The following is a 10252-nucleotide window of genomic DNA, read 5'->3' on the forward strand; positions in this document are numbered from 1 at the left end:
CTCCATTCAACAAATTTTCATTCAGTAGTTGATCTGTTATACGCATAGGTCAATCTCTGTAGAAAAGCGCTCCGAGTGAGCATTGCTTGTGTTTCCTCGGAGAAATGCTACTGACGTGAAGATCAGGCAAATCCATGTGGCTTGCATTGAGCATCGAGCTGAATGCTCTCATCAGAACGCGGAGTATCTAATAGGTCGGGGGTGTTAAACTAGCACCTCACCCGTTCCCTTGGGATACGGTCAAATAAGCCTAAATATTATCGTGAGTATCACTAACTAACTGAAGTGATGATCAGAGGTGAAGCTCTAAGTGTCATCACCGTACCTCTCGTAGAGGAGTGCGCTCAAAATTATATCACAAACTTGAACTCTCTCTTTGCTGGCTAAATGTCAGCTAGGATTGAATCCGTAGGGGCACCGTTCACTGACCTACAGGCAGCTCCTTGTGTTTTGAAATGAATGCTTCTAAACTGTCCTTAAACAACGCAACGAGAATACCCATTGTGATTTTGCCACGTGAGTGTTCACACGTCTCGAGTAGTGGACAGATCACCGCCAGTCAAGCGCATCATTGAGGCGAATACCGGTAGGCCATCGTGTATCTGACATAATAAAAAGTAATCGTTTGAGTAATGGGGTCTTGAACTCTCTGCATTGGGAAAAAAAACCATGCGATACCCAAAGAAGAAGTATGGGGTAGACAAGCTTTGTATGTTTACGAGTGTTCTCTGGGGTGGGCCGTGTTTACATGATGTTGAAGAACCCCTCATACGAACTGTTTGTGTGCCAATAGGTTTGAGTTGTTTTTGAGTTGTTTAAAACACTGCAGATTCAGTAGTTATGACTTGACGCTATGCGTTTTCTCAGGATGAGTGTGCTCTCTCCTGTGCTTTTTTAATTTTGTGGGAAGACAAAGTCGTAAGTCGATCATAATTCCTTGATGGCGTGTTAATGTTCAGGCCTCAGAGAGTAGATAGTAATGCGATCTGCTCACAAATCCCGCCTTGAAACAATTGCTTCGTTGAAGCCCATTAAATGTATGGTCTTTAATATGTGTGCATCATTTCAACCTGTTAATCGGCCTTAGAAGTGCATCCAAACCACTTTATCCCCTAGAACAGTGCGTCATTCGATGTACCCTAAGTTGTCCCATTCCCGTTATTTATCACTGTCCACTGCTTCACGTCTTTCACCAGTGAAGACCATGCATATATCTCGCAACCTGTGTGTCTTCTAGCGGTTCTGAAGATTGATGAGATCAAACTGCTGTTTACTGATCTCTTGCAAACTAGAGCAGCTCAAGTGATTGACAGATATCCGTCTTTTTCTGCATATCTCCATCGCTGACATCGGCGGACACTAATTCTTTTAGCGAAATACAGGTTGCGCACCCGAAGAAACCTGTAAATCATTTCTGTGACTCTGTAACATAGTAAGTGAACTCTCCGACAGACAGCGGTAGGGAACAAGGAACCCCCTATCGTAATATGCCCAGGAAGTAGCGCAGCGGAAAATTAATCAGTAAGAGGCATTTGCTTTTCTCATGTTACTGGATGAGTTGTGTATCAGGCACACAAGAATCACGTATTTCAATCCAGACTAGAACATTCATCTTTGAGCTCAAGTTCACCAGTTAACACCTAAATTCAGCGCATTAGACGAAGTGAGTGGAAACGCTCGCATCCTAACGTAAAGTGACACACTTATAGAGATAGTCGGACTGTTCACACTATCAAGTTTCCTCTCCCCTCGTCAACACACCTACATAGTGATCGCAGGTTTCTGCGATCCAAACAGTGAAAGCAAGAGTGAACAATAAATGAACAATGAACAGGAGCAATGAAAGAAAGCGAGCGATGTAACAGGACATACGAATAGAAAATTGAGTCTTGTAACAAAGAAAATTGCTCGGCAATCTTTTCATCTTTTTCGGTGCTTTCATAGGACGGTTGATTTCCAAGTGGAATTTAACCACAATTTCGGATTGCTTCAATTCAAAATGCTGAGGTTAGATGCTAATCCGCGAACTACGAAATGTCAGGCACCATCAGTTCAGTCAACATCCGTGCAAATCCATCAGCATGAGTCCAGATATCACATCCCAACCAGCCCTACGCGTACGAAACCTGTGAGGTTTAAAAACTGGTTATGTATTGCAGTATTGAAGTTTATTAGTCACTCTTGGCTACATCAAGTTGGGTATTTTGCTGATTAAATACCAGTAGTTTCTCCAGACTTATCACTCTTGGGTCCGGCAAACAGCCCCATACCAGGATATACGTATCTAGATAAGTCAGTGGTGTCTCTATAAGGTACAGATAACTATATATCAGTTTTACGCCACACTACTTTTTCAGCGCAGGTTAACCTAAATGAAGAAAGTGAAATACATCTATCTTCACTGCTTACACATTTGTTACCGAAAAACCGTGATATCCTAGACAAGTTCCAGAACGATAAACTAGGTGGAGTTTTCGTGAACATTTCCATGAGGAACCACCACGCAGGAGTCCAGGTAGCACCAGAAAGGCGTAAAACTTCCCCCTATTTTAAAAGAAGATAATATCGAAGTTGTGAAAAAAATCGGAGTGAAATCGGCCGTTTCTCAAACCACTCACAGGACAAGTTCCCACGAACTGAAAAATGCTAAACTGTAGACATTTGTTGTAAAATATTGCGCAAACGATGGCATTAATTTCTAGGGTTAGCATGGGTTCATGTGATGCTCTGGTGTGTTGTATCATGCACCGTGGTTGCAAGTCAACGATAACACTAATAGGTCATCCGTTGCTTGAATTGGCTCTCGTGGGTACGTGAGATGATGCCTCTTAAACAAGGAAGCACTTCTTCGACAGCCCACTACCGGTCAGGCCTTTTCGATTCTCATCAAGTAGGTGCCTCAAGAAGGGCAAAACTGGCCGTGGACTATCGAAGCGTTTTCAAAAAGCTTAATGAGTCGTGTGAGACGCCCATACATGTATTGCGATATCTCGAATATCGTACTGATTAAAACATGAGGCTGCCTGGTGCAGCACACATTCATTTGCTTAGAAACATCACAAATGAGAGATTCAGCCGGGTTCCAGATGAATTTCACGTCGAGACCAAATTGGTATACAGATATGTGTATTTCGGTAAGAAAGCAGCTGTTTTTTTGATGTCCAATATAGTTTCAGCCAGGCTTACAGAGGCTACTTAGGGTCTAACTAAGGACAAAAATGTCAAATTCGGCAGTTCAAGGTATTCATCTTATATATTAACTCAAGGATTTTGTCAAGGCCAGATTGAGTTTACCTCAAGTACTTGAAAAGAGCATTTTACAGAATCATACCAAGAGTGTGAGCCATAATTGGCAGAAGTTTGTTTACTATTGCGTGTGTACTATTGATGCGACCCACCTTCCAAGATGGGGCCCGCGTCAAACCGGTTGCGCATGGGTGAAGTGGCTACAATATATAGCTACCTGTCAGTCAGTGACGTTCTTCTTGTCAGTTTCTATCCATTGTCCGAATGAATTTCTGGAGGTGTAGGTACCTCGGTATATTTGTGGTCGGCCAGCACTAGTTTTCTTCTCCATCTACACCGATTCTTTTGCTCGCAGTATGAATTCCAGATGAATTCCGATTGCCTGTAGCGAAACATGAATAATGGACACTGATGGCTGGACGATAGACATTTGTTGAAGGCTCCCCGTGGTTCTGTGAACTCATGGGTGCTTGACACTATTGAAGACTGATACATCTACGGAAGGATTTCAAAACCCCTTTTTGAGGAAAGTTAAAAATTCACCTCATTAACTGATTTATCACACCGCCGGTAAACAAGGTCCCCCGGAAGACAAAGGCCGAATGCCTCCCTAAGTCTCTCCGTACATAATAGTTCTTTTGCTTTTTTATGCAGGTTGCGCAGTCTTAAGACAATACAGTCATTAGTCCATCACTGAAGAAACTTTCAAGCCTAACCTATCTGATTCATTGGTCAACTGTTTTAGGTTTTCGGCTGGCTGAAGTAATACTTAATGGGCCAAATTAATAGCTGTCATGTGCGATTATCTATGTGCCGACTGAATGCAAGATCGCAGTTCAAAAGGTTACCACTTGCTTGTCAAGCACGTTTTATCGATGGACCGATGTGGTGGGCGTGGAAGTGAGATGGACTCTCCTATACTTTCCTTCAGTTACTGCAAGGCGATCGCCCTCGTACATGGCTGATCGATAGCGTTTTGTTTCGACCAGTCATTGCATATCCTTATTGTGTGGCTTTTTGTTTGTCTGCTTTTTATGTGGCGGTGTGTTGTTAGTTTGCTTCTGTGAAGTAGGCCTATCTCTGCTTTCCGGACAATCGTTTCCCCTCGTCTTCACAGCATTCCTTTTCAACTGTCAACGGACCTTAATCTGAGATTAAGCCACGTTCCTCTGCCTCCTTGACAACATCTCAAATTCAAGAGCAATGCCAGAGACTAGTCTCATACGAGGATTTATGTTTTTATGTTAAAGCCTGATAATGTGTTCCAGCTACAGGTATGTGGAAGCAGTGAATATCTCACGAAAAAAGACCATTCTGCTTGGAGAAAACTGCGGAACAAGTAGGCGATGGTTCAACTTCCGGTCCATCTTTCAGTAGGAAACATCAACGATCAAAATATGTTTTGATCTTCCCAAATACTTGTCCCTGATGGATATTCCTCGCATGCGCTTTCGTCCCGTCTGCTTCCATAGCATAGTCGGTTCGGTTATTCAAACCTCATGACCATTGTCTTATTCTCGCCGGTAAAATTCAGTATCAACGTTAAATATCCTATGAGGAATTTGATTTAAGCTTCATCTCAGCAAATTACCGTTTACGGTGCACTTTAATTTGAGTCCTATTCGTTTTTGAATCCCGCTCTAGACACTACATTATTCCTTTGATTTGGTAAAAGCCACACACGCACATCTCCGTGGTTCATTTCAGCACATTCATTTCGGCAACATCCAACATGAGTTGATAATTAAGTAATGGGTAGAACCGTCTAACTAACCGAATGCACGCCTAAATTCACTTCTGCACTCTGTTCCACGCTATCAGTGTGTGTCTGTAGTTTATACCGACGCATTCCACCACAAAACCACCAATCAATTCGGATTGATCCTTATGGTCAACTGAATGACAAGCGCACATTCCAGCGAAACGGGAGGACGTCCAAAAAAGCCTATGAACTAGTGAGAAGGTTCTCGGTCGAACCAGTACATTCTTTTCTATGCCGACGCAAATGAAAGCGATCAGGGAATCGGAGTCACACTTCGGTCGACGGAGTGGCACAGTGCACACAAACAAGCCACGCCTGAACTATGTGAGGGTCAGACTGAATAAGATGAATGCGTAACCTCAGTGTGCCAAAAATGTGTATGTGTGTGTGTGTAATCAGTCCACAAAACACTTTTACTCTCTTGGTAGACGGATGTAGTCAGTAATTATCCCTCCAGCTTTGTTAATATGCTTGAGTTTCAGAGAACCCATGTATAGGCGGGCTATGTTGCTTCAAATGTGATGTTCTACAGCCGGATTTGAGTTCCACCGTGTGATCCGACTGGGAATATAACTCCACATTTATATTTAATTCCTCCGAACTATAACCCCTTATCTGCAGTCGGAATGCTATCGGACCCAAAACATGATGGTAGGTTAGCGATTATACACTCATTTGCAAACTAGTTTGGTTTTTCGAAAGACTCACCTGGAACCCATTTTACTCTCTCGGTTTTGTTGTTTCCATGCAACTGAATGTGCTGCATCAGCCCGCCTCATGTTTAAGTCGCTACGATATTTGAGATTTCGCGATACACATATAGTTTTGTAATGCACTACTCATAAGGTTGCTGGAAACCCCTCGACGGCCCACGACCGGTTTCGCCTTTCTTGGGGCTCATCAGGTAGGCGCAGTCCCCGAGTTTCCGTCAACCTTATGCTTTACTTGAAACCTGAAACATGAGGCGGCCTGGTGAGCACATTCAGTTGCCCGGAGACATCACAAACGAGAGATTCAGCTGGGTTCCAGGTGAGCCTCTCGAAAAACCAAGTTAATTTGCAAATTAGTGTATGTTCGCTAATTTCGTGCAATTTGGCTTCAAGTAGAACCTAAGGTTGACGGAAACTCGAAGACTGCGCCACTTGATGAGCCCCAAGAAGGGTGAAACTGGTCGTGGACTGTCGGCGATTTTTCAGCAACTTTATGAGTAGTGCATTACAAGTATACATGATAATAAGCCAATTTAGTTAGAGTTGATATATACCTGGGATACGGCGTTCCAAATCGTGTGGAGATGTCACTCAGATTACTGAAACTCGGTAATAAACATCAATAATAAATAACGTCATTTGAAGGTTGACAGTAAATTTTATGCTCTGCCATGCATTTGGTTCGGTCAACCATAGCAGCTGAAAATGTGAGGGCAGTTCTTTGATGAGCGTTGAGAAAGGCTTGGTTTAAAATCAAGTTGACCCGACAGAATCTCTGAGAATATAAATAACGCGAATCTTCTGAATAACTGATATAGTTGATATATTTGATTAGCTGAACGTAGATTAGCCTCTGTAACTCAGTTAGCAAAACCGCTGTGTTTTCTCCCAATTATCTTTCCATCTATCAGAAACTGCGTAGAGAAGAGCGAGCCACCCTAAAATTAAAAGATGGCTTTTCTTTGGTACCTTATTAGGTGAGAGACTACGTTAAAACCAACAGGATTAATGTTATTGGGTTTGAATTTTTCCGAATAAGTTCATGTCACAAAGCTTTGTGCGAATTCGTTTTGAACTGGCTGATGCCGTTCGGATACTTGAAAAATTTTAGTCCCTTGTTCCTCTCCTGCTATGAATTGAGCGGCGTTACTTATCATACTATTCGATCCGTGAAACGGTCTTCTCAGTAAAGCATTCTGTTTAATGAAGCACCGCGGACAAGTATTCAGATGTATATGTGTATATATGAGTGTACTATGAAACTATTTCAACAGTAAAAGCGCGGCCATCCTTCACACGGATAGAATTTGCTCAGGCGAGAGAGTTACGTAACTCCTCTGTGGTGAAACCTCAAGGCTGTTCATTCTGTTGGGGAAACGATCAAACCACAAAGAGACGAGCAGTTTGATACTTGCTAGTTTTGCGCACAACCACGCGGTCCTACTGCAGATGGAAGCCTTATGGAGAGATGCACTAGAGGGGGGGTTACTCGATTGATCGCCCAACTTTAGTACATAACGTGTAGTACAGACAAAGATTTGCTTTGAAACGAATAAGAAATGTCGATAATGTATGCAAATAAGCCTTTTAACTTAGGCTATGTTTTCTAACATCTATGTATTATAGTCTGTTGTGGGGTTTGTCTTCGATGAGTGCGGGATTTGAAGAATTCTCATTCTAACCACACTTTTATTTCCGCCTGAAGCACGTACCAAGGTAACTGGGTCGTCTGAGCTGCAACCCTGTTTCCGACCATTCAGTACAACTCCCATAGTTGTATGCCCACGTATGCACATGACTGATCAGCCAGTGTATTTCACACATCATCTCCGTTTCGGTAGTCTGACTGACCACCGAGTGTGGGGTATGGCACACATAATTACGAACGTGGGTGCTTAGCCAGAATGGCCAAGTGGATAGTAATGTAGATCAGAGAATGATGTTTCCAAACTGCTGATCCCTGTCCTGACAGCTAACAGAACATGCCCTGTTACTATGTACCGCACTTTACCTTTGCTCCCGAAACACCCAGGGGGCAGAGTTTGAAGAAGGCGACGAATAAACGTACGAGACATCTGGAATTAGACCAAAAAATAATAGCGATTGTTGCCAATGGAATCCTCTAAATGGCCAGCAAGAGCAGAATGTAAAGTGCCTACCCAATTTTTCGGGATTGCTAGCATACTTAGGGGTCATATGGAAGAAAACGAGTCAGGAGAAGGTGGTGCAAATCCCGTGACTGGGAGAGAACGGCCTCGTTCGAGTGCACCGGAATTGTCGGCAAAAACTACTGAGGTCAAAATAAAGAAGGTAAGTAAGGTTGTCCCTATCAAGGAAAGTGAAGAAAAGGCCAAAGACGTGTGTCATTGTGAGCGAATTTGAAATAGAGTACCAAAACACATGCTGATATTGCCGTATCAGAAAGCTGGAAAGCCATCAACGTGCAAGGAAATTCTACAGTAGCATGTCGGTCTGATTAAGCAGTGTTGCATAGCATTTGGTAATTACCGTTAAGCACTGTACAGCGGAAACGCAATAGCGCTACTTTCAGTTCTACAGCTTTTGATGTTTTTTAATGAATCATTATGTATAGTATCCTAATATTCAAAAATTAAAACACAATTGGTTGTTTTGATTCTCTCTAATACTGTCTTGTCAAAAAAGGGTTAGGGAACTTGTCTGTCCCCGAAATAAACGTGCACCTACAAGAAATAGGACTGGCCTTGAAAACGTTTTCTCGCTCATGCAAGTATAGAAGTACTTTGTGTGTTACAAAAACAGTGTGCCAGGTCTGAAGGTTCTAAGCACATGCTTGACTGTGGCGGATATTCTCTTCTCAGAAGAACTTTCAGACTTTTGGAAAAGAGCATAAAAAGAGGCATGGTTGGAAACGAGGCAAAATATACCGCCTGGTGATAATAGTCTTGTTCTTATTATCAGTTTGTATCAAGAGTGCCTGAATGAGTGCAGATACCTGGGAAGGATTTTGGTAGGCTATCACTTGCTCCACTCCCCATCTTCTCAAATTCTTTTCTCCACAATTATGCCTTCTTGGAAATTCTGTTTGTCGGGCAGCGCAGCATAAATGTTAGAAACCGATGTGCTGTGAATGATGACGATTATGGTAACATTTCTGAAAGCCTCTGCTGTGCCTAGCAGCAGTGACACCCGGTCATTTCGATCCTCAAATTCCACGGAAGAAGTTCACGAATTTGCTTGATAAAATTTGGAATTCCGCACCATCAAGCAATTTGTGAGGCCGCCTGTGAACGAAGTCTTTGATAGGGGTCACTGTGGGGCCAATAAGTCATTGCTCTGACTTTGAGGAGACTTTTTAGAGAAGCCCGCTGGCTCGTCATTTTGCTCAAAATACCTGGAGTGAAGTCAGCTCGGGTTTATGACATCATGGGAGGATCATCGTCTGCACAGAAGATACACGTGAACGAGCGAAGTCCGGCGAACACTGGTAATGCTTTCTTCCGAATGACACCCAAGGCAACAAAGAGCCCGTGACTATCGACCTGTGGTGTGAACACCATCGTTCTCGATAGGTTATTCTGAGGAGGTAGATTTGCGTACATACTATGTAATATGACGTTCGTACTAGTCCTAGTGAGCGTAGTTGAAAGTTACTCCATGCAAGGTTGACAATTGTAGTTCCCTTGCTTTGTCAAATACATACACACAGGGCCAAGGCGACCTCCAGAAGGTATACCAAGTTTTACATACGTTGTTTGAAGAAAACACATGCCCTTATCAAACCGTTCTACACGTTTGTGAAAGTAAATCGCTCAGTTGTGCTAACCTCTCCAGTGATACCCTTTAAACCATGTGGTCATTGAACCAAAGGCTCAGTCCATACTGTAATCTGTGAATGGTGTACTTAGCCTGAAATTTGTCGCCTGACGTCAAGAGCCAACAGACAGTAGATGAGCTTGAGCGCACCATCACCTTTCTTTTTCAATGGATTAGCCAGAATAACTTCGCGAGGACGGGAGGAGAATAGATCAGACGTAATTGATGAGGAAAACCCACAAGTATCAGCAGATGATAAATACTGGAACTGATTGAGTATAGATGTCGCATTTGTTCAGACCTTACCTGTATACGTCTTCTTTGAGAGAGATCAACTATTCGGTCCACAAAGGTTTATCCATCTATTCGGCTCCTATGACTGACAGGTTGAGCCGAGAACTACACCGAAATTCAAATTCACCAATTCCGCAAACTACCTGGTGGGTGTATACTTCGGAGGAAAAACTAGGAAACATCGCACGCCAATTTGCTAAACCCTAATACGTACAAACAATAAGAGCAAGATTTCAGCATGTTTCGATTCTGGACCATAACTTCCCCATTGATATTTTCTAAACCCACGAGATTTGTATGGTTTGAATGAGGTAACAATAGTGTGAATAAATCTGCTAGTTTTGTTTGTCTATTGAATCTGCATCGAGATATGGCTACGTTGGGAATGGGTGGAGTGGATGATCCACCCGGCATTCACGGTGTGGCAACACCGGTAATAAGACCA

The sequence above is a fragment of the Opisthorchis viverrini genome, assembly GCF_000715545.1.
Source record: "Opisthorchis viverrini unplaced genomic scaffold opera_v5_489, whole genome shotgun sequence".
Classification (NCBI taxonomy): Eukaryota; Metazoa; Platyhelminthes; class Trematoda; order Opisthorchiida; family Opisthorchiidae; genus Opisthorchis; species Opisthorchis viverrini.